The 25,120-nt window shown below is 47.1% G+C and overlaps 1 long non-coding RNA gene across 2 annotated transcripts in view; it reads left to right on the forward strand.

Moving 5' to 3' along the window:
- The first annotated feature begins 409 nt into the window (after positions 1 to 409).
- The window catches only part of LOC132027208 (uncharacterized), a 199,188-nt gene continuing 174,477 nt past the window's right edge, over positions 410 to 25,120 (forward strand). For both annotated transcript variants that reach the window (XR_009407090.1, XR_009407089.1), the window contains exons 1-2: positions 410 to 507; positions 11,854 to 11,970. This is a non-coding gene — a long non-coding RNA (uncharacterized LOC132027208). The remainder of the gene's footprint in view (positions 508 to 11,853; positions 11,971 to 25,120) is intronic.

Below are 25,120 nucleotides of genomic sequence, written 5' to 3' on the forward strand. Positions count from 1 at the left end.
ATAGAGCTACCCTATGACCCAGCAATTGCACTACTGGGTATTTACCCCAAAGATACAATGTAGTGATCCAAAGGGGCACGAGCACCCCAATGTCCATAGCAACAATGTCCACAATAGCCAAACTAGGGAAGGAGCCTACATGTCCGTCAACAGATGGATTATGGACATCCATCATCCATCATTCTTCTTTGTATTGACTACGGTTTTTTTCTTTGTGGTTGCTGTAAAGTTTATATGGTACACTTGTAACTGTCTTTATACTTATAACTGCCTCTTTTAATCTAGTAACAGCTTAAGTTTTGATCGTTTACAAAAACTGCCCTTTTATTTTTGACTGTCACAATTTACCTCTTCCTATTTGTGTATCTGTTAACAAATTACTGCAACCATAGTTACTTTTAACAGGGTGCCAAGGCATCGAGGTCACCCAGAAAGTCAGGCTACTCACTCTTGGTGCATCATGGGGAAGCTGGTGACCATGAAGTAGAGAGCTGACCATTTTCAAAGGTAGGTCACCCTGGGATCTATTGTATTTGTTAGATGGCCAGCACTTTGTAACTGAAGGTGCCCATTACTAACCACCTAAAGTGCCTCTGTTGCTCGTGTTCAACTGACTTACAGAACTACTGAGTTCTTGTTGGGTCCCTGGCATTAGGCCTGTTCAGCAGGCCCCAGACGGACAGAAACTGCCTCAGTACTTGGCTATGCCCTTGCTAAGCTGGAAACCACCTAGCTTTGGTGGGGAGGGGACTGAGGTCTGAGTTAGCTTCATAGAGCATTTCCGGTGTCCGTGTATTTCAACGTTCCTCACAACGAGGGTGAAAAATTAGGGTCTATGCCACTCTGGAGAAATAGAATGTCAGCCACACGTGTAGTCTGAACATTCTTTGATCACCCTATTTAGAAATGGAACAAGACCCAGAGAAATGAAAACATAGGTCTCTACAAAATCTTGTGTGTGACTGTTTGTAGTAGCGTTACTCAGAATAGCCAAAAGATGGAAAGAACTCCAATGTTTACCAGCTGATGAGTGGATAAACAAAATGTCCAGACACGGGAATATTATTTGGCAATAAAGAAAAATGAGGTACTGATACCTGCTATACCACAGATGAACCGTGAAAACATGCGGAGTGAAAGGAGCCAGACCCAGAAGACCCTATGTTGTATGATTTCACTTCTATGAAATGTCCGCAACAGGCAGATGCACAGGGACAGGAGGGAGAATGGTTGTGGACAAAGGGCTGAGGGAAAAGAACATGGGAGTGACTGCAAACACGTACCCAGTTTCTTTCTGAAGTGATGAAAATGTTCCAGAATTGATTGTGGTGATGGTGGTACACCTTTGTGGATCCACTACAAAATGAGTGAGTTACACACTTTTTAAAAGTTTTTTCAAAAAACATTTATTTATGTGAGAGAGCAAGAGTGGGAGTAGGGGGAGGGGCAAAAGGAGAGGGAGGAGCAGACTCCCTGCTGAGCAGGGAGCCCGATGAGGGACTCAGGCCCAGGAACCTGGGATCATGACCTGAATCAGAGTCAGAAGCTTAACTGCCTGAGCCACCCTGGCACCCCTCAGTTATTTAAGTAAGCTCTATACCTGGTGTGGGGATTGAACTCATGACCCCGAAATCAAGAGCTGACTGCTCCTCTGAGTCAGCCAGGTACCCCGAGTTAACAGAAACAGTTTAAGAAGAAAAAAAAGAAGGGTACCTGGCTGACTCAGGTGGAGGACTGTGTGACTCTTGATCAAAACCTGTGGGGTTTTGAGAAATTACTTAAATAAGAAACTTAAAAAAAATAAAAAGGGGAAAAAAGAAACAGGTAATTTTACTAATATATTTTATTTGGAATGTCCAAAATAGTATTTAGAGATGTAATCAATGTAAACCATTATCAGTGAGAGATGTTACATTCTCTCTCTCTCTCTTTTTTCGTAATTAATCTTTGAACTCTGGCTTGTGTCTTATAGGTGTGGCCCAGCACTTTGAACTAGCCCAAGGGCTCAGTAGCCACATTCTGTCAGTGGCTTCCATATTGGAAGGTGCAGATCCTGCTAGTACTTAGACAGCAAAAGTCTGTCTGTCTTCCTGCTGCTCCTCCCTTACAAATACAAACAGGCTGGGGTCCAAATCACTTTTTGACACTTACTGGGAGTACAACTTTGGCCTGTTATTTAATCTTTCTAAATGGGTTTTCCTTTCTGTGAAATGGGCACAGTTAAAGAGGGATTGTGGTCGCGGTTAATTGAGATCATCAGTATAAAGTTATAGAATGGTGCTTGGCTTACAGGAGTCAATCAGTGTCAGCTGTTATTTTTTTTTTTCCTGACCTCACACATCGGGACAGCCTGTGTACTCATGTGGGAACGACTTGGGACCAGAGAACTTGGGCTCAAACCCTGGTCCTGCCGCATACAAGCTGGCTTGTGGAGAAGCCTGTTACATGTGCAGACTGGCCACACCCACAGCTCCCTCAGAGAGTTCTTCACTCTCAGTTACCCCACTTTGCACCTTAGGACCCAGGATGCAGCTGATTGGACAGGACTGGACACCCAGCTTAAGGGCAGACAACATCTAGGCTGATCAGAGGACTGTGAGGCAGCCCCATGTGAGAAATCCAACCCACAGGGAGACTGGGGACCAACTGAATTGTTCTGATCCTTTCTTTTGCTGATTCCTTTCTGTTCTATTTTTTTTTTTTTTAATTTAAATCTTGTTAGTTAACATACAGAGCAATATTGGTTTCTGGAGTAGACTTCAGTGATTCATCTCTTACATACAACAGCGAGTGCTCTCCTTAATCCCACCACTCATTTAGCCCATCTCCCTGCCCACCCCCCTCCATCAATCCTGAGTTTGTTTTACTGGTAAGAGTCACTTACAGCTTGTTTCCCTCTCTCCTTTTTTTCTTTTCTCCCTTCCTGTATGTTCATCTGTTTTCTGTCTTAAATCCCACACATGAATGAGATCATATGATGACTTATTTCACTTGCAGAATACACTCTAGCTCCATCCATGTATTGCACATGGCAAGATTTCATTCTTTTTGATGGCTGAATAATACTCTGTTGTATATATACATCACATCTTTTTTAAAAAAATTACTTATTTTAGAGAGAAAGAGAGTAGGGGGAGAGGCAAAGGGAGAGGGAGAGAGAATCCTCAAGCAGATCCCTTGCTGAGTGCAGAGCCTGATGTGGGGCTCAATCCCAGGACCGTGAAATCATGACCTGAGCCATAATCAAGAGTTGCCCTCCACCTGAGCCACCAGGTGCCCTGTATCTCATCCTCTTTACTCATCAGTTGATGGGCATTTTGGCTCTGTCCATAGTTTGGCTATTGATAACGCTGATATACACATCAGAGTGCTTGTACCCCTTTGAATCTTGCTTTTTATATCCTTTGGGTAAATACCCAGTAGGGCAATTGCTGGGTCATAGGGTAGCTCTATTTTTAACTTTCTGAGGAGCCTCCATACTCTTCTCCAGAGTAGCTGCACCAGTTTGCATTCCCACCAACAGTTCTTTTTCTGAATTTGAATATGAGACCAGAGGGAAGATTAGTGTCAATATGGAGGGCAGAAGCAGTGACACATGGAGAAGGAAAGCTCTAAGTCGAAGCCTTAAGTCAACACATGATGTGCGTGAGGAGGAGCCATTAATTAGCAGGAATTCTGAGTCAGCAGAAATGGAGACGGAGAGCAAGAGTGGGGACAGCAGAGGAACAGGCCAAGACCCAGAGATGCTGAGTCACCAGGGTAGTGGAGCCCTAGGGTAGCGGCCTGAGATGCTTCCCTCCCCACCCCCCACCGCCCCAATGAGGGGCATCCAAGAGTGTTGCCGCTGAGTTGGAGAGCTGCCCTCCAGTGACTAGAGCTGCTGCTGTAGCCCAAAGCGCTTTCACCCGCTAGGAGTTTGGGTGGCTGAGACTTTGGTCGTCCCAGGCTCCTAATGAAAGAATGTTTCTCTTCCTTGCAACCTACAAGAACCCGAGTGACAGCACCAGCCACCTCAAAGCTCCTCTGAGACTGTTTCCTTGCCTGTGGAATGGGGACAGCTGTGGCCTTTGGGTTCAGCGTCCTTCCTCGGGGCAGTGATTTTTATGTGACACTCTGCCTTTCTAGGCCTGCCAGTCATGGGACACAACTGGCCACATAATCCAGGCTGCCCTGGAGCGTCTCCACTGCAGCACCGTGTTTCTTATCTAGGAACACCTCCAGGGTATCTTGAGAGAGCGCTGGGATCTTCCTGTTTTCCGCGGCACATTATCTAGCTCTTATGTTCTAGGACTTTCCAAATGGCCTTTACAGATCCCCTTTTTTTAAAATAAAGATTTTTATTTATTTATTTGACAGAGATCACAAGTAGTCAGAGAGGCAGGCACAGAGAGGTAGGCACAGAGAGGCACAGAGAGAGAGAGGAAGGGAAGCAGGCTCCCCACTGAGCAGAGAGCCCAATGTGGGGCTCGATCCCCGGACCCCGGGATCATGACCTGAGCCGAAGGCAGAGGCTTAACCCACTGAGCCAGGTGCCCCTCCCATTTTCTTTTTAAAGTAATAATGCTAACTGTACGCAAACCTTGCAGGGTTGTTTTGAAGTGAGACAAGTGACTCCCAGACAGATACAGCTTCTTGCCCCTGGTCGTCCCTCTGCTGCGCTTTCCTGTTCCACCTGACCTGCCTGCCCTCCCTACCTAACATCTCTCGGCCAAGTGTACCTGAAATAGCCCAGCCTCCAGTTTACTGTAAGCTTCACCGAGTCCTTGCCCAGCGCCTTTTCAGGCTTCATTTTCTCTTCATAAAAGCATATGTGAGATGACTCCTTAGGATCTAAATCAAACAGGGCTCCTCTCTGCAGTACCACAGCCTCCCTGTAGGTGGCAGCATGTCACCGCAAATGTCATGGAATAGGTGCTCCGGTGCTCAAGAGCGGACAGCAGAGGGCGTGTGTGATGCTGGGGGAGAGCGCTTGCTTGCCCCGGGGAGAGGAGGATGCAGGAAGTAGGAGGAAGGAAAGTGGACCCCCACTGGCCTTACGACAAAGGACACTCAAGGTTTGGAGCACAGGAGTCCGTGCACCCAATCCGTCCAGCCATCTGCCCACCCAACAAGTATTTTTTAAAATAAATTTTTAAAAGATTTTATGTATTTATTTGATAGAGATCACAAGCAGGTAGAGAGGCAGGCGGATCAAGGCTCCCCGCCAAGCAGAGAGCCCCATGCAGGGCTCGATCCCAGGACCCTGAGACCATGACCTGAGCCGAAGGCAGAGGCTTAACCCATGGAGCCATCTAGGCGCCCCCAACAAATATTTTTGAGAACCTGTGCTAGGCTCCAGAGATGGTGCAGTGAGCAAGACAGACATGCGTAGTCCTTTTCCTCCCGAAGCTGGCGCTCCTGTGCAGATACCCGCACTAGCCCCCAGCGGCCCTTATGTAGCGCACCTCTTTGCCTTCTGGGCTCGTTTTCGCATCTGCTGAATGGGATAATAAACCATGTAGCTCACAGGTCCGCGGTGAGGCTTAGGTGCTGGCTCCCGGTCTGTGCTTCTACCCTGGCCCTCAGTGCTCCCTCTCCCTTCGTAGGAACTGAACACTGCTGAACACTGCGGTCATCCGGGTGGGGGCTCAGTGTCCTCCTTGTAGCCAGGGAAAGCACCGGCTAGTCCCCCACTTCTGCAAAGTCTAGGTAGGCCTTGAACTTGAAGGAAACCCCCAGGCCTATGAGAAACCCCAGAAACGTCAGTGGTTTGAGTCTGACAGTTTGTATCTATTTTAGGTTTTGGTGAAATATTTCTAAGGAAAGAAGCTGGAGACATTATTCTACTGATACATACCATCCATGCTGATGTACATGTATGTGTATACATACCCGCATAGATGCACACCGACATACATTATATACACGCACATTTTGGTATGTGTCATACGTGCTGATATATGTACATGTGTACCTATCCATATATATACTCACACAGTGACGTCTGTCACGTATGCTGAGATACATGTATATGTATGCACACACATGTATACAGGTACACTGTGATATATGCATATATACACACGGATGTTCTGATATTGATATACAGATAGACATAGGTGTACACACATACATGCTGATATGTATAATCCACACACTATATACACATACGTGCTGATGAACACACACGTGCACACATATACACACAGGTGAATCATGCAGACACGCATTCCGTTATGTATCATATATGTAATACACACGTATCTGCACACACATATACACGTGCTGGTGTATTTTGTACATACTGACAGACATGCACAGGCACAATCACACTGATGTATATCATATCCATGCACACATACATACATATCAGAATAATCGACAGGACCTTTTACTGAGTGTCAAGGCTGCTTTTGTCCTTCTAGATGATTGTAAAGACTTTGGGCCTATCTGTCATGTCCCTGTTACTAGCATTTCTAATATCATTACCCTCTTTCTATTGTTACTATATCCTGCCCTTTTACTTTTTAATGTAAACTAGATGTCATCTGGGGGCCCTTTCCTGTCTTGGGATCTCAAAAAGGTTTCCCTGAAGGTCCTTTCTCATGCCCCCACCTCTGTCCCATTCCTGAGAAGGTCTCTGGGGCCTCTCTAGGATTTCTGCTAACTCCTGGCTTTTTGTGCCCCTGGGGCTCTGTTTGCTATTGGGCTGCCTCTGACTTGCAGCATATCACATTCTTCAAAAAAAAATTTTTTTTAATAGCAACAACCCCCAAATATTTATTAACACAATGCACACTAGTGAATTGTGAGTCTAACGGACCCTAAGGAGGCTTGTGGGAGGTGTTCTGGGAGAGATCACATGTCAGACGCCTGATGCCCTCCTACTGCCTGTTGCTCATAGCGTTGCCCACCGTCTCTCACCTCCCATTTGCTGATTGGCCCCAGGCATGCTGCGTCCTTCTCCATCCCTTATGCCAGTCCTATCCCTGGAGGACTGGGGATTCTTTGAGGCTGGGGAGCCAGATAGCAGCGAGCCCCCTGGAAACTCACATGGGGTGATTCCAGGCCCATGCTCTGTAGTCAGATGTTTGACCTGAGAAAGAGGGAAGATGGCGGGAGAAAGAACATCCAGAGTTGGCTTTGTTCCCCTTGAGTTTGCGATACCAAGTCAAAGCTCCACAGGCCTAGGTGTGGCATTAGGGGAGAGGACAGGGTGTGTGATGGGTCCAGAGTCAGGAGTGTGTGGTCATGATTAGCTGGTATCTGCAGCCTTGAGAAAAGATTCGTCTCTTAGAAAGCTAGTGCCGTCTGACCCCCAGGCCCTTGCACAGGGCTTGTCTGCAAGTCTCTTCCTCTCTTGCTTGGCCAGCTCCAAGCCTCCTGCGTAAGGCTTTCTCATCCATCTGGGCTGGATTAGGTGTCTTGGTTTGACTTCTTGTGAAAGAAGTCTAAGATCTCAGGCAAATGCGCTTTTTCTGCTTAGACACCTCTGAGGCAGGGCTGCTTGAAGACCAAACATCTCAATGACAATATCACTTTGCTTTTTTTCTTCTCTGTTAATTGACTTAGATCTTGTGCTAAGGGACCCTGCCTGTGGGAGCTAGAGCCCGTTAGGAACAGGGCAGAGCGGGGCAGGTAAAGACTCTCTTGGCCTGGCATGTGATATGAGGAAGTCTAGGAATTAGGTGGTCTGACTTGGGGCCTGTTGAAGTGTTGAGACCCAGCTGTGAATGCAGAGCCGTCATTTAAAAGGGCAGGCTCAGAGAGGTGAAGTGACTTACGTGAGGCCACACAGCTTACTGGGTCAGAGCTGAGATGTGAACCCCGGGCATGGCTGACTTGGCACTGGGTTCTTTTCCATATAGGATTCATCCAGTCTCACCTAACTATTCTAGGAGAAGAGAAAGTGGTGAGGTGGGTTTGTGCTACAGGGGGAGGAGCTTGTTGGCTAGGACTGCAAGCTGGTGTTGGATCCCATGGGACTTTGGGGGTGAAGAAGTGGCAGGAGACACCCTGAAATTGAGATGCAGGCCCAAGACTCAAGGAGAGAGGAGCTGACAGAAAGAAGGCCCCGGTCAGGGCCGCTCATCTGTGGGCCTGTATAAGGGGGCCCAGGAGGTATGTGGGAGAAGGAAGTGGCATTCAGTCAGGACCACAGGAAGTTCCAGATTTTGTTTTGGAGTTGGAAAGTACCAGCAGTTCCTATTTTAACCGAAAACCAGAAGGAGATAAAGTTTTTTCTTTATAAAATAGAGACGAATGCAAAATTTGCACAGGAAGCGTGATCTGCACGGTGGGACCAGTCACCAAATAAATGTGGTAATCTCCAGAAGAACATCTGAAAATTCATTTGGAGAAGATTGGAGCCCAAAGCTATTTAAACCCAAAGTTCCTCCCAGAGGAGCCACCAGGACACAAGAGGAAGAGTTAGATGCTGGGCAAAACATAAAGAAAAGAAATGGCATCTTGGTGGCTCAGTCAGTTATCTGTCCGACTCTTTCTTGGTTTTGGCTCAGGTCACGATCTCATGGGCCGTGAGTGCAAGCCCCATGTCAGACTGTGCACTCAGTGGGGAGTCTGTTTGAAGGTTTTCTCCCTCTGTGCCTCCCCCCACTTACACTCTTTCTCTCTAAAATAAATAAATCTTAAAAAAAAAAAAAAAAAACAAAGTCCAATATGAAAACAAGAAAGCCCATCACAACCATCATTATCAACAGCAGCAGCAGTCACCGCTAGAGAGATATTCTAAGCATCTCATGACTTCCCATCTTCTTCAGGGTCAAAGCCATATATTCTCACTGGCCTAAAAGGCCCCATGCCCTCTGGCTCTGCATTGCTCCTCTGACCCTCTCACTAGCTATCATTCTCCCCTCCCTCCTTCCCTCTTACCAGCTGCACTGGCCTCTGGTGTGGCTCTAACACATCAGGCTTCTTTCTGCCTCAGGACATTTGCCTGTGCTCTCTCTCCTGCCTGGAATGCTCTTCCCAGACATCCTTATAACATCCTCCCTCGCCTCCTGCTGGCTTTCTCAGAGGCCCTCTTCTCAACAAGATTGCCACCGATGACATGTCTAAATTTGCAATGCCCCTTCTCCTTCCTCCACTCCTGTGGATCCTTACCCACTTCCGTGTCTAAAGGTTTCCCCACAGGACTTCTTGCCATAGTCATACCAGATCTTTCTGTTTCTTGTGTATCTCTCTCCACAGGAATGTAAGCTCCATGAGCCCATGGGATTCTAGAGCACTGCCTGGCACAGAGTAGGCAGATACAGATATCTCAGTATCTGATAACACAGATATCTCAGTATCTGTTCTTGAATTACGGCGTCATGGATGAAGATTCATGCTTCAGAGCTGTGGGCTGAAGCACCGCATCTAATATGGCTGTTTTGGGGAGTTCTATTCTGAGGGAGTCTGGCTTTGAGGGTTCCCAGGACCTAGGGTGTGACACTCGACTCCTTGGGCAGTATCTGCGACCAATACCTGATTGGTGGGTGACAGGAGGTGGGGGAGGTGGGGACTCAGTCTCAACCTAATAATCCCATCCCTGTGGAAATCACCGCTAGCTCACCGCTAACGGGATGAGTAGAACAGCTTCTTTAGTCACTACTGAGAATATCCTAGTCTCTGTGACCAAACAGCTCACAGTTTTTCGTTGGGAAGAAAGGAAGATGTGTAGAAAGGAGGAGGCACCATCTTAGAGGGACGAGTGTCAAGATGTTGACGTTGAGTTCCTCAGAGTAATGGATTCGCGATGCCCCAGGTCAAGGAAATTACGTCCGTCCAGTCAGGGGCTGTCTACACAGTTTCCCACTAATTGTCACCAGGTGCTCTGGTAGGGTAATGAGTTTGGGGGCACAGGGGACTTGGATGTGGTGAGCCAAGAGGATCGTTTTGGTTTTTGATCTGAGGTAGGCTAAACTTTAGGATCCTTCTTTTTGTTCCAGAAGGCTTCTTCTTTGGCCAGAGTTGTATTGATCCAGAGAGTGCTGGACCAGGGAAAATGTGCAAAGATGCGGACCTGGGGTTGGGCCACCAAGCCTGGACCCCAGGGGGCTAGAAGTTGCCTAGTTGAAGGACTTACTCTTGGACTCCTTATTCCTCACATGGAATCTGTCACCAAATCCATCCGTTTTGCCTTCACAGCATCTCTCAGCTCTGTCCACTTCTCTTCACCTCCGCTGCCACCATCTCCTCTCACCTGGTGACCATGGTGGCTGCCTCACTGGCCTCTCTCTTCTTCCCTTATTCTTTTCCGTCATCACCCAACCCTGAGAGGTTACACTGTGAAGGTGACAGTCATCTGCTCTACAAACTCTAGTGGCTCCTGATATCTTGAAGATAAAAGACCAAAATCCTCAGCATCATCCCACACTGTCTGCCCCCGCCCTCCCCCCTGCCCCCCATTTCTCAGCTTGGTCTTTCACCACTTCCTCCTGCCCAACTCAGTGACCCAGCTTCCATGTAGTTCATGACCTCATGTTTTACTCTAGGACTTTGGCCTTGTTTCCTTTGCATGGAATGACCTTTCTTGTCCTTTGCCAGGCTGGCTCCTTGTCCTTTAGGTCTCTGCTCAGGTGTCTCATTTCCAGGAAACCCTGTCTGATGCCACTCTCCTTTTGCCCTAAGAAGAGATTAGTGTGGCAGACTGCATTTTCCAAAGATGGTGGCAACACTGTCTCTTGTCCCCCATGCTCTTCTTACAAGGTGACCTTGACATTCTTCCCATGGTGGGGGGGGAGTGGGACACTATGTCCTCTCTCTTGCATTTGGGCAAACTTACATTTGGGCAAACCTTGCATTGGGTAAATGCTTCTACCCAGAGAGTATAGCAAGAGTGATGCTTTGTGACCCCTGAGCCCGGAGCACAATATTGCCATGCACTTCTGTCTTTTCTTGGGGCCCAGTCCCAGGATGTGAGGAAGTCCAAATTAACCCACATGGAAAGACTTCCTGGAGAAGTTCCTGTAGGTGTTCTGGATAATACACCAGTGGAGGTCCTAACCCACAACCTGCACTAACAGCAGATGTGCCTGACGATGCCTCCAGATGATTCCATTAGGTTGCCTAGTACCCCCAACCCTAGACTGAGGTTTTTGTGTTTTTTTAAAGATTTTATTTATTTATTTGACATAGAGAGAAAGATCACAAGTAGGCAGAGAAGCAGGTGGGGGGCGGGGGGAAGCAGGCTCCCTATTGAGCAGAGAGCCTGATGTGGGGCTTGATTCCAGGACCCTGAGATTATGAACTGAGTCAAAGGCAGAGGCTTTAACCCACTGAACCATCCAGGAGCCCCCCCCCCCCAGACCGAGTTTTAATTGCTTGTTTAAAATATACATTCTCGGGGCATCTGGGTGGCTCAGTCAGTTAAGCTTCTGCTTTCAGCTCAGGTCGTGATCCCAGGGCCCTGGGATCCAACCCTGAGTTGGGCTCCCTGATCAGTCGGGGGTCTGCTTTTCCCTCTCCTTCTACCCCTCCCCCCACACTCATGCTCTCTCTCACAAATAAATAATAAATAAAATCATTAAGGAAATAAAATATACAGTCTCCTCCTCTAAGAAGAATACAAAACTAAAGCCCCCTCAGCCACCATCCCTACAACCCACCCCTCACTGTTATCAACGTGGTTTGTATCCTTAAGGACCTGAAAATACTCATACCTACATCTGTATGAGCCTTTACTTTTGTTTTAAAAAAGCCAACCACACACCATGCTGTAATGGGTATTTCGCAACTTGATTTTTTTTTTTTTTCACTCGGCACACACTCGGCAGTGTGTTTCTAAGACCAGCCCTTGCTAGTCCGTATAGATCTCGTTAATTTCTTGGAGCTCCTATATAGATTTTTAAAATTTCTTACCTTTTTCCCAAGCCATTCCTGTGCTCCTGGACACTTGGGTTGCATCTACTTCTTTGCTTCTGCAAACAGCACCTCGGTGAACCTCCTGGATGGCCTCCTCATGCCTACCTGCATGGCGGGATTCTGGAGGTCAGTATTTCTCAATGTGGCCGCAGATAGAATCCACCCAGAAACTTTATAATCACACCAGTGCCTCACCCTCAAAGATTCTTAATTAATTTCCTAAGATTTTTTTTTCTAAAGATTTATTTATGTATTTATTAGACAGAGATCACAAGTAGGCAGAGAGACAGGCAGAGAGAGGAGGAAGCAAGCTCCCTGCTGAGCAGAGAGCCCGATGCGGGGCTCGATCCCAGGACCCTGAGATCATGGCCTGAGCTGAAGGCAGAGGCTTTAACCCACTGAGCCCACCCAGGCGCCCCAATTTCCTAAGATTTTTAAGATTTTCTGAAACCTTGACAGATTTCACTTGACTGATAGGTCAACACCAGTGGTTCTAGAAGCTTCCAAGTGGTTTGAATGTGTGTCCGGGGTTGCGACCCACTGCTCAGGGGTGTACTGTGGGGGTGAAGATGGTAGAATCATTCTGTTGAGTGGGACGCGCAAGCCCATCTTTATTAGGCGCCGCCCCATGGCTTTTCCAGGAGGCCGGCGGGATTGGTGTCCTCCCTGGCAGCGTGTGAGTCAACAGTGATTGTTTCTGCACTAATGGATGAATGCAAGTCGCTGCAGCGCGGGGAGCCAGAGCCCCTCACCACTGTACAAACGGCCTCCGAGGGGGCCCATCCCTTGGCGACAGCCCGTGAACTTCTGGGCTGCAACAAGCATGCAGTGTCCCTAGGTGGCAGTGTGGGACAGCTGCTCTGGGCTCCGGACGCAAGTCTGGATTCTAGTTCAGACCCGGACTCTGCGCCCCAGCGTGTGGTTACCCATTGTGCCCCCTGCTAAGCATCAGCTTCTCACTCTTGAAGGAAGGAAAGCTTTGACACTGCCCTGTGCAAGGTTGCTGTCACACTCCCCCGTGGCCTGGGTGGAGAGCTGGATCCAGCCGTGTGGGCAGAGCATGGGCTCCAGAACCGCCTTCTTCATCTGCCCTGCACCTGGGCCCCTTCTCAGAGTCATGTTTTTTGTTTTTTTAAAAAAAGATTTTTATTTACTTATTTGACAGAGAGCCAGTGAAAGAGGGAACACAAGCAGGGGATTGGGAGAGGGAGAAACAGGCTTCCTGCCGAGCAGGGAGCCCATGCGGGGGTCTCGATCGGAGGACCCTGGGACCATGACCTGAGCGGAAGGCAGCCACTTGACGACTGGTCCACCCAGGCGCCCCCAGAGTCATGTTTTTAATATGGAATCCAGAGGATTACAAAGGCAGTCAGATGTATGTGTGTCAATACACACACATTTTTAAGGTTTATTGAGGTTTAACTTACAAAAATTAACTGACAAAGTTTATTGTGGCTGAATTGATATTTACACAATGTGATGATTGGATATTTGTGTACACTATGAAAGGGTTTCCACCATCCAGTTAGTTAAGACGCCCATCACCTCACATACTTACACTGCCTACCCCCCTACCCCCCGCCTAGTTTCGTGAGAACATTTAAATTCTACTCTCTAAGCAAATGTCAGCGATAAAATACCATGTGTTCCCATGTTACACATCAGGTCCTCAGAGCTCACTTGTCTCGTCACTGGAAGCCTGACCCCTTTCTCCTTCCCTCCACCCTCCAGCCCTTGGCAACCGCTGCCCTAGTCTCTGTTTCTATGATTTTGACTTTCTTTTTTTTTTTTTAGGTTCCACATGTAAGTGGACCATCCAGTATTTGCTTTCTCCATCTTGCTTATTTCAGGCAACCAATTATGGCCAAATACACTTACCAAAATATTACAGAGCCACACTGTGCTATAGCAATCGGCGTGCTTCTTTATTAACAGACCACATAACAAGACCTGGTGGTGGGGCAGCTACGTTATTATGATGGTAATTGCAAGGCAGTGATGAGTGTAAATGATATAGTCCAAGATATCCGCAACAAATGTCACGGGACATGAAACTCTATTTGGTTCCAGTTGGTGACAGAGTTGCAGGGGTTGGGGCCAGAGCTACAGTTTGCTGCCAAACCTTCATAACGGAAGGAAATGCAACTTTTCAGTTAGATGTTAAGAAATTAAGCGGCAATACCTTTCTTCATCCCGGTTCACCAACCCCAGGTGAAGAGCCCCTGTTGGAGTCTAATAGACCAGGGCACCAACCCCAGTGCTCCAGCTTCCTATGTGAAACATTCGTGTGAATCATTCTTCCTCCCTATGCCTCGGGTTTCTCATCTATAAAATGGGCGTGAGACCAGTGAGCTCACAGTCACAGCTGCCGGGAAGAGTACACACGATCGGCCAAATTCAGCACACACTTATCTATTTAAGATTTTATTTTACTGTGCGAAGGACATTTCACATGACATCTACCCTCTTGACAAACAAGAAGAACAAGAAGATGACAGATTTTTTTTTTTTTTAAGATTTTATTTATTTGTTTGACAGAGAGATAGGAGAGCACAAGTAGGCAGAGTGGCAGGCAGAGGGGAAGGAGAGGCAGGCACCCCGCTGAGCAGGGATTCCCAACGTGGGGCTTGATCCCAAGACCCTGGGATCATGACCTGAGTGGAACAAAGGCAGACCCTTAACTCGCTGAGTCACCCAGGTGTCCCAAAGTTGACAGATCTTGGCAAGGATATAGAAAGATCAGAACCCTTGCATACGGTCGGTGAGAGCACACAAAGGGGCAGCTACTATAGGAGACGGTTTGGCATTCCCTGAACAATGAAGAACAACTCTCCAGTGATCTCATTTTGGGGTATTTATACAAAAGGATCGAAATCGGGACCTCGAGGAGATACCAGCATGCCCAAGATCCCTGCAGCACCACCCATACTAGCCTAAGATACGGCAAATGTCTGTTGACAGATGAGCAGATCAAGAAAAGCTGGGGTATATATACAACAGAATAGAAAAGCATTAGAAAAGAAGGAAATGTGGCACGCCGTGGTGACAGGGATAGGCATGCTGAACGTTCATGGAGAACCACTGTGCGCATGGGCTGTCTTTTGGGGCTGGAACTCAGGATGCAATGAGAGAGGCAAAGTCCCTGCCCTCACGGGATTTACATTCTAGGGGCAGAGACCGTGAACCCGGAGGCATATAGACGTGGTTTCAAGTAAGAACGAGGGCTGTGAAGCAGGCGGAGCAGGAGATAGGATAACGAACTGCCGACATTAGGGGAATCAGGGACTCCTAACACACGCAAGTGGTATTAATGCATGCGGGGGAGAGTGTGTTTGGAGCTCCTGGCACAGTTCCTGGCACACAGTGTAGGCTCAAGGCATGTTGGCCATAGCGATGCTGCATCTGCAGACCCCTCCCACCCCTCCCACCCCCTGAGGCTGGCAGTTCCCCAGGGGCGCCGACCCCCCAGCTCGCTGTGCCTACCGTACTTGGAGCCAGCAGAGCGTGGGGGCGATGTGGGCGGGGAGACGGCCACGTCCCTGTCAGAACAGGATCTGAGGGAAGCAGGTCTGATTAAAGGAAGATAAAGTCTTCTCTCCGCTGTGTCATGCGGGGAGAGCGAAGCAATCAATAGGTCTCACAGGTCAGTGGAGGGTGCTTGGAATGTGGCAGCACAGGGCTTTTTAATTAAAGCTCTAAGTGCAAGAAAAGGTAACTGCCTTCTTTCGGCAGCTTGTGTTTCTGTCTGCCTGCCAGAAACTGAACAAGTCAATGCAGTTCCAGAGACCCCAAGGGTCTTGACGAGGTGGCCTCGGGTTTGGGGAGGGGCAGACTCTGCCAGGATAAACATCTGGATGGCCAGGGCGACAGGTGCCAATTGTGCAGGCAAAGGTGCCGACTTTGACCTTTAGACACCCACCACAGCTGGGATCAGTCAGTTGCACTTTCTGGGAAGGCAGTGGCCTTCCGGATTCGTCTCCCAAATCAGTGGGTCTGTCCAAAGATGTCAGGGCTACTTTAAACAAGATATTTCCTTTGATTATGAAACAGAACCTCGCCACTTAAGGTGTGGTCCACAGGCCAGCAGCGTTGGCATCAGCTCCTGGGACAAGGTCAGAAGTGGCGATTCTCAGGCCCTGCCCCAAACCTCCCATAAGAATCCGCATTTTAACGAGATCCTTAGGAAATTTGTGGGCACAGTCGAGTGTGAGGAACACTGAGATTAGGAGACCTGAAGGCAAATCAGTCCGTTGCCAAGGTGTAGACCTTATTTAAATCCTGGAAAGAAAGTTAAAAAAAAAAAAAAAAGTATGACATTCATGAGACAGTTTGAACACTTACGTATTTGAGGACAATAACGATGATTGATTTGGCAGCTGTGATGATGGTTGTGTGGTTGTATTAAAAAACAGCTCTTATCTTTTAGAATTACACTTAGAAATACCTAAAGGTGAAATGAGGTTTTTTTGGAGGTGGTGGTGGGGGGGGTGTCTGGCATTTGTTGCAAAACGCTGGTGGAGGCAGAGCCTGGGGTGTGGATGGGGTAGGTCCGGCCATGGGTTGATGGCTCAGAGCCCTCGGTCTGGCATATGAAGATGTTGTTTGTTTACATAGCATATGTTTTAAAAAAAATTAAGAATGAAATACAACATTCTGATCCGAGGCACATAAAACATGAAGGAATTATGAAGGAATAATGATGCAAGTAAACATTCATTTTTGGCTGCCCGCCGCCCCCCCAACAGGAACCCCTTCCCTAGAGTATCTCCTACCCTCCCATTCTCTTGGTCGGTGTCACCCCTGCCCCTGCCCACCCATGGAGTCACCTGGGAAGGCTTTACAAAATAGCAGCGCTGAGACCCTCCAGGGAAAACCGAATCCCGGGGCACAGAGGCTGGGACAGGTGAGCCCAGGTGAGTCTAAGACGCATCCCAGTTGAGAATTAATGAGTGTGTCGACCTTTTCATGTAAATCAGGAGATCTTTGTGCTTGAGTTTTTCAATGAATTTACGTCTCTGCTGTGCCACACAGGCCATTTCACAGACTGTTTCTCACGGGGGACTCTTCAGTTTCTCATGCTGGAGAGTTTTGTAAACATAGGGGCCTTGGGCAGTGGACATTGGACCCCATGTTTGAAAACCATGACAGGAGTTACCACTTACTGAGCGTTTTCTCCATGCCTGGCACTGTGCCATACATGTTACATATTTATTACATTTACTGGGAGGTCAGCATCACTGACCCTATTTTATTGATGGCTTAGGGAGACTGTGTGGTTGGGCCAAGGTCACCCAATCGGGAAAGCGCAGAGTGTCTGACTCATTGCTTTTCACCATCCTGTCATGCTGTTCATGATGGAGCTTGAGGGAAGAGTTTAGGGTCATTCCATAACCCACGAAGATCTGGGACTGAATGACCTTTACTACTGAAGTTATGTGCCTTTGGGGCGCCTGGGTGGCTCAGTCGGTTAGGCATCTGACTCTTGATTTCACCTCAGGTCATGATCTCAGGGTCATGGGATAAAGCCCCATGTTGGGCTTCATGCTCGGTGGGGAGTCTTCTTGGGATTCTCTCTCTCTTCCCCTCTCCCTCTGCCTCCCCCCACCCCACCCATGTTCTTTCTCTCTCTCTCTCAATAAATAAATCTTTAAAAAGGAAGTATATGCCATCGGTAAAAATCCTTTTGAGCTGAGTTGCGTATGTCAGATGGGGACACTGCTGCTCTGTGTTCTCCAGCCGACAACCTCTTACTAATCTGTCATAGGTGCATCAATTGTCACAGGACGGGGAGGCAGGAAATGCCTCTGCATTTCAAGTGACCTCCTGGCTAAAACTGAGTGAGTCATGCCCTCCTCCAGCTTCACAGAGTGCTTGTCTAGGCCTCTAAGAGCAGTTGGCGGGAGCCCTGCCCTCACCGTGCAAGGCATCCGCCTGGTAAGGCCAGGCACTATTTTGTAGTTATTTTGGTGTCTAAAGAACCCAGCTCACGGGTAGTGCATGTCTGTGGCTAGAATGATAGGGTGAGGGTTCTGTGCAACCACTGAAGCTTTGGCCAGAGCATGTGATCTAATGATCTAATGGCCCATGGGCAGAGCTGCATCAGGCAGACGCAGGACAGTGGTGAAGACCCGGGGCTCTCAAATCCCAAATTCGTGGGTTTAAATCCCAGCACTGCCACTTCAGAGCTGAAGGACCTGGGGCAGGTTAGCTTACTTCTCTAGGCTGCCTTTGCCTCCCCTGAAAATTGAGGGCAACAATAATATTGCCTCTCAGGGTTCTCATCAGGATGGGATAGGTTAATATTTAAAAATTGCTTAGACCATGCCTGGCAGTGCTGTGCGGAGCTGGAGGCAAAAGAAGTTGGTAATAGTGGCTCTGTCTTTACTGACAACTTTTATAAAAAAATATTTTTGCTTTCATTTTGATTTTTTTGGAATATTGCACCAAAATATTATTTATCTTGATGACTGGGTTTTTTTGGTGCCCTCTTCAATTTTGCACCCAATGGCAAGTGCCTTACTGGCCTCACCCTCATCCTGGCTCTGGCCCTTAGGAAGCAACATGCAAGTTTTCATTGGTCTGGAGGGCCTCAGTGTCATTATATGAAAAAAAATTTCTGTCTGTACACCACTTGTGCAGCAACTCCCATGCTGCTCTGGTCCTGGGGATGGAACTGTGGATGTTCACAACCATGGTTCGTGCCCTCTGGGAGGGCACGAACTGCTAATAATCATCACTAATGGAGCACTTACTGTATGCCAAGCATGGTGCAAGTGATACTTCCAGGAATCCCTACAGTGATTTCTTAGAGGGAATCATTATATTCATTTTGCAGATGAAGGCCCTGGACTTACAGTAGATCAAGCAACTTCTCCTCGGCCACAAAGTTAAGAGGGGGAGACCCCAGTCTTTCTGGCTCCAACATCCAAGCTCTCTTTGCCCATGATCTTGGAATGAGGTGGGAACTTTGTTCATACCTTCTGCAAGAACATCTTGGATGCTGAAGGAATCAGTTGGATTTTTCTGGAAATTTCGTTGTGGGGTTTCTCTAAATATTCATTTCTCAGGAGGCTCCAAATCTTAGACCAGGAAGGGCCATGGGATGGGCCTCCCCCTTTCAGAGATGGTTCGAGCAGCCACCTGTCATCCGCCTGTTCCCTCCAGGGAAAAGCACACAGTGTTGAAAAATCTCTGAGAACAAGGGACTGGAGAAGCAGCCCAGTGTCTTCTGGCCAAGGGTGAGAGGCAGGAAGGGAGGGAGACCATGGGATGAAGGAGGAGAGGAGGGCAGAGGAGAAGGAGCCGGAAGGCCAGGCTATCTGCTACCAGCAGATAGCCCCCCAGGCAGTGGGCTTCGAAGGTGACCGAAATGCAGAGCAGCATTTCCCCAAGAGTTTCTGTTAGACAGCTGTCCTCCCATCCCCTGGCTTCTTCCAGCAGCCTGGAAGATGCCCTTCAGGGGCCTGGACCTGGTGGCAATGGCCGCGCCCACTGCAAAGGTCTATGGTGACATTTGAGATGAACGTCTGAAGTTCAAGACTGGCACACAGTAGGTCAGCCTCCTTCTTTCTGACCAGGGGCGCCTCCCCCTTGGAAAAATAAGAAATTGTTCCAGAGCAACAATAGCTACAATTTATAAAGCTTACCGTGTATTAAGTACTTTCCACCCATAACTTCATTTAACCCACAAAAATAGCTACTCTTATCATCACCTGTTCTGTAGGTGACGGAAGAAGGTTCAGGGAGCATCTAAATAATGTATACAAGGTCACATCTCTCACAGGTGTTTGTCCTGTGGGACCATGCTTTCCAAGACAGTGGCCACTGGCTACATGTGGCCACTGAGCGTGGCAAGTATGCCCTAGTGTGAAGAAAGGAGTGAATTTTAAATTTTATTTAACTTTAATTTACACTGAATTTAAAAATGGAAGCAGTGTAAAGTATTTTTTCTGTGAAAACAACTTGATTGTTTTAGCGGGATTCCATTTCACTTTAACTGTTGAAAATTTAATGTCCAAATTGAAACTGTTATAAAATGCCCATGGGCTTTAGAAGACCTAGTATATATAACAAAAGAATGTAAAACAGCTCATTAATAATTTTGTGAAAAGTTTATTTATTTGTTTATTTAAGTAATCTCTACACCCAACGTGGGGCTCGAACTCACAACCCCGAGATCAGAAGTCACAGGCTCTTCTGACCAAGCCAGCCAGGTGCCCCTCTTTTAATGATTTCTTAATATTGATTACATGTTGAGATGATAATATCCTGGATATAGTAAGCCAAATAAAACATTATTAAAATTAATTTTACCTTTTAACAAAACTTCATAAAAGTGGCCACTGCAAAATTTAGAACAAGTGTGTTTTAATGTGGTTTGCAATGTTATTCTATTGGACCAGCACTGAGCTGGAGTATGAACCCAGAAAGTCTGTGTCTGGGGTTCAGGATTTTGACCATTATATGATATCTTCTGCCCCTTGAGTGCAGAGGTGTGTGAAGCGGTATACCTGTTTGGAGAGTAAAGGCTGGAGCGACCCTGAGAATTCTCTAGAATTTCAGACGCCTCTTCCTCCAATATCTGGTATCACCTTTCAAGACCTAGTTCTACCCAGAGTGGCCTTTTGGATGTAATGACTTCCCAGCAACATCAACTACCCAAGAGTTTCTATTGGACAGGAGGAGAGCTTCCTTCATTCTCTTTCCTCTGTCCCATCATTCAACAAAGGCTATTGAATTTCTAATATGTGCCGGCCCCGTGAACAAAAAACAGAAAACACCCCCTGTCCTCATGGAGTTGATAGTCTACTGGGGAATCCAAAAATAAAAAAGAAAAATATATAAAATTATAGGAACTTCGTGATGAATGCCAAGAAGAAACAAGGAAACCAGGAAGTGGGTGGGAGGTGTTGGGGACTGTATTAGTTTCTTATGGCTGCTGTAACAAATGACTAAAATGTAATGGCTTAAAACAATCCACACTTATTATCACACAATTTGGGGGTCTGAAGTCTAAAGTGGGTCTTCTCGGCTGCCTTCCTTTTGGCGGATCCAGGGGAGAATCCATTTCCTTGCCTTGCGCAGCTTGTAAAGGCTATTATACTCCTTGGTTCCTGGCCCTGCAACACTTTGACCTCTGCATCCTTGTCATATCTTCTTTTTTGACCCTGGCTTCTCTGCCTCCCTCTAAAAGTACCCTTGTGATGTGATCTGGCTCACCCAGACCATCTCCTCATCTCAAAATCCTTATTTAATCACATCTGCAACATTTGCAGACTCCCTTTTGCTATGAAAGATAACGTAGTTATAGGTTCCAGGATCAGGATGTGGACCTCTTTGAAGGAGAATGTTATTCTGTCTACCACAGGGGCTAAAATTTGAGATAAGGTGGCCAGGGAAGGATTCACTGAGATGACATATGAGTAAAGACCTGAGGGAGTAAGGGAGTATGCAGATACTTGGTGAAAGAGCCTTCTGGACAGGAAAATCATGTGCAAAGGTCCTGAGGTGGAAGTATGGCTAGTATGTTTGAAGATGAGCAGAGAAGCCAGCATGTCTGCAGCAAAGAGATCCAGCAGAATGGTAGGAACTGAGATCAGAGAGGTAATATGGAGTGGGCATAGGAGGGGAGAGCCAGATCACTAGATGACTTTAAGAAATGTACCTTATAGGGGCACCTGGGTGGCTCATTTGGTTAAGCACCTAAATCCTGATTTTGGCTCAGGTCATGATCTGAGGATCCTCGGATTCAAGGCCCCCAGGGGCTCTGTGCTCAGTAGGGAGTCTGCTTGAGATTCTCTCTCTCCCTCCTCTGCCTGCCCCCGCTGTGTACCTGCTCTCCCTCTCTCTCAGATAAATAAATAAGTCTTTGAAAAAAATGTATCTTATATTTTGAATGAGATGGGGCGACTTCAGAGGCTTCTTCTAAGTATATATTCAATAATTAACTGTGCAAAAAATCTAAAACCGAGAGAAAAGAGAAATGCAAAGCGGGGTATAAACATGTAAAAGGGAATAAGGAAATATAGAGGGATACAGCTGAGGGCAGGGACCAGCAGAAGCAAAGAATTAAGCCTTTAATGTATGAGAGGAAACGGGTTAATGTCTTTATTTTTCAGAGAATTCAAACAAATCAATAAGACAAGCCCTTAAAGTGGGTAGAAAAACAAGCAAAGGGGTGTGAAGAGACAACTGGAAAAAGATGAAAAGCAATTAGCTGGGCACATGGGGAAATGATCAGCCTAACCAGTAATCAAAGAAATGCAAATTAGAACCACAAACAGCTCCATTTCTACCTGTGAGGATTTTAAGGGCGATAATGCCGGCTTTGGCCAGCTTGGCTTGAGGTAGACTCAGGAACACTGGCTGGGGTGGGGGGTGGGGTCAGACCCTTTGGAAAACACTTTGACACTGGCTTTCAAGACCTTAAACATGGGCATTCTCATCGGCCTAAGGAAACCAACTGGCTGGTAATCTAGCCCAAGGATAGAATTCTAAATCCAGAGAAAGCTTTGTTCGTGGCAGCCAAATAGTAGAGACAACCAGACTGTAAACAGTAGATTAAATAGGCCACGGGGGTCATTCCTTTGATATTTTTGTCAAGTAATATTAATTAAATGCCAGCTGTGTGCCAGGAAATGTTCTGTGTGCCAGGAATACAGCCATGCACAAAACATCCCAGCTCCCTGACCTCATGGGATTCATTCTAGTGAAGGGGAAAGAACATAAAAAAGCAAAGACATGAACATGTTATATGATGAGGAACAAAGCAGGGTTATGTGGCAGGGAGTGATGAAGATTTGTAGGGTGAATAACTAACTCCCAGTTTGCTGGGTGGGAGGGAGTTTCCCAGCAGATGGGATTTTCAGTTCATTCATTCCTTCATTTAATGTTTAAGTAGGCTCCATGCCTGGAGCATTCTTGGGGATGTTTGAGGGACTTAAAGAAGGTCAGGGTGTCTGAAGCATGGGGCCAGGGAAGAGAGCAGTAGGAGAGAGGCTGCAGAGAAGGAGGTAGGGGCTGGCCTCTGACCCTTGTAGGAAAGGGAAGGAGCTTTGGATTTTATTTTAACCCCGGTCAGGGAAATGAAATGGTATATCTTAGGATTTTAGAGAGATCCCTTTGGCGGTTGTGTAGGGAAGGGAATGTTGGTGGGTGTGGGATGGGGGGCAGGGTCGGCCCGAGGGAGGTTGTTGTAATCCAGGGCAGTGATCTGGAACTCAGGCGTGCATCAGAATCACCTGCAGGGCTTGTTAGGCTTGAATGCTGGCCCTGCCCCTGCCCCTGCAGACCGTGTTTCTAATAAGACGATGAGGTTGCTGGTCCTGCCTCCCTCCCGAGGAGCTAACACGTGGAGGGGCAAAGAGCAAGGAGAGAGGCAATGTGAAGTCAAGTCTTTGTCTGGGATGTGTTTTTTATTTTTATTTTTTAAAGATTTTGTTTATTTGACAGCAAGAGAGCATGAGGGAGTAAGCATGAGCAGGGGCAGCTGCAGAGGGAGAGGCAGAAGCGGACTCCCTGCCCAGCAGGGAGCCCCATGCTGGGCTCAATCCCAGGACCAGGGATCTCAACATGGCTGAAGGCAGACGCTTAACCACCTGAGCCACCCAGACGCTCCTGGGATGTGTTTTGAAGAGAAACTGTGAGTCCCATTTTGGTTCTCTTGTAACCTGATTCACCCTAACTGATTTGCAACCAGTATGGCCCTCACGCCGTTCTGCCTCCTCCCTTTTATTTTAGTAACGAGAAAGCAGGCTTCATGGCACAGAGCTCTCAGGAGAGAACGCTACCTGAAATTTGATTTGGGAGGAGGTCTTTATCTGTATTTTTTCACGGTTGCCCACAACTTATGACAAATGATACTGGTTTTCGTTTTACAGGAGTGTTGCAAAGCTTCCGTTTTCAGCACATGTGTTTAGGTTTTTTAGAAGTGAGAGTTGCTTTTTTATATATCTATGAATTAAGTAATAGTGTAGGTCAGACTCAGGCATGGTGTAACTATAGTTGGTGGCTCTTGAGGGACTGCAGTCAGGGAAATGCTGTCTGAAGCCTTTATTCCCTTTGTTCCCACAAGCTCAGCCCCCACCTTTTTTTTTCTCCCCCCACAAGCTCAGTCCTTGATGTCATTGGGCCCTTCCTAAACCCAGGAATTCCCCACCATCTCTAAGCCATAGTCTGGTAGTCCACTATACACTACCACCTCCCCTTTTCTGCTGTTCATGCCTTTATTTATTCAACCCACATTTACTGAGCACCTACTAGTTTCTTGGTCCAAGTCTCAACCTCAGTTTGCAACATCCCCTGGAGAAGAATTTTTATGAGGGATTATGGCTCCTGGAAAGAACTTAACCAACAATTTGTTAAATAAAAATATAAAATGAACGTGTACATATGTCCCTGATAAAGTTTCTGTCTAGTACTGGTGTATGTGCTTCTCTGGAAGGAGAGAAAGTAAGAGGTGGGAATGGTATGCTGGGAATTACACTCCCCCTACTCCATTGTACAACCAAAGAGGGTGCTGCTCACGTGAATGTCACCTGTCATGTGTGTCCTACCGAGGAAAAAAAAAACTTTGGGAACAGGCATAGATTATAGCACATCATCAGAAGGTTTATTTTTATTTTAAGATTTTATTTATTTATTCAATAGAGAGTTTATGAGCTGGGGAGGGACAGAGGGAGAGGGACAAGTGATTCCTCACTGAGCAGGGAGCCCGGTGTAGGCTCTAATCCCAGTGAGATCATGACCTGAGCCAAAGGCAGATGATTAGCCAGCTGAGCCAGCCAGATGCCCCATCAGAGGATTTTAAACAGAAGAGTGTAAAAGCGAAGAACCAGCTCCTAGTTTCTTTGATCTGTTCTATTATTTTTCTGGCTTTTATTTATTTAATCTCTGCTCTAATCTTTATTATTTCTCCTCTCCTGCTTGGTTAGGTTTCCTTTGCTATTCTTTTTCCAGCCCCTTTAGGTGTAAGGTTGGCTGTGTGCATTTGGGATTTTTCCAATTTTTTGAGAGAGGCTTGGATGGAAAGCCCCTTAGGACTGCCTTTGCAGTATCCCATAGGTTTTGGATCCATGTATTTTCATTCTTATTGGTTTCCACGAATTAAGTTCTTTTTTTTTTTTTTTTTAAAGATTTTATTTACTTATTTGACAGACAGAGATCACAAGTAGGCAGAGAGGCAGGCAGAGAGAGAGAGAGGAGGAAGCAGGCTTCTCGCTGAGCAGAGAGCCCGATGCGGGGCTTGATCCCAGGGTCCTGGGATCAAGCCCCGCAT

Source organism: Mustela nigripes, chromosome 11, assembly GCF_022355385.1.
Source record: "Mustela nigripes isolate SB6536 chromosome 11, MUSNIG.SB6536, whole genome shotgun sequence".
Taxonomy (NCBI): domain Eukaryota; kingdom Metazoa; phylum Chordata; class Mammalia; order Carnivora; family Mustelidae; genus Mustela; species Mustela nigripes.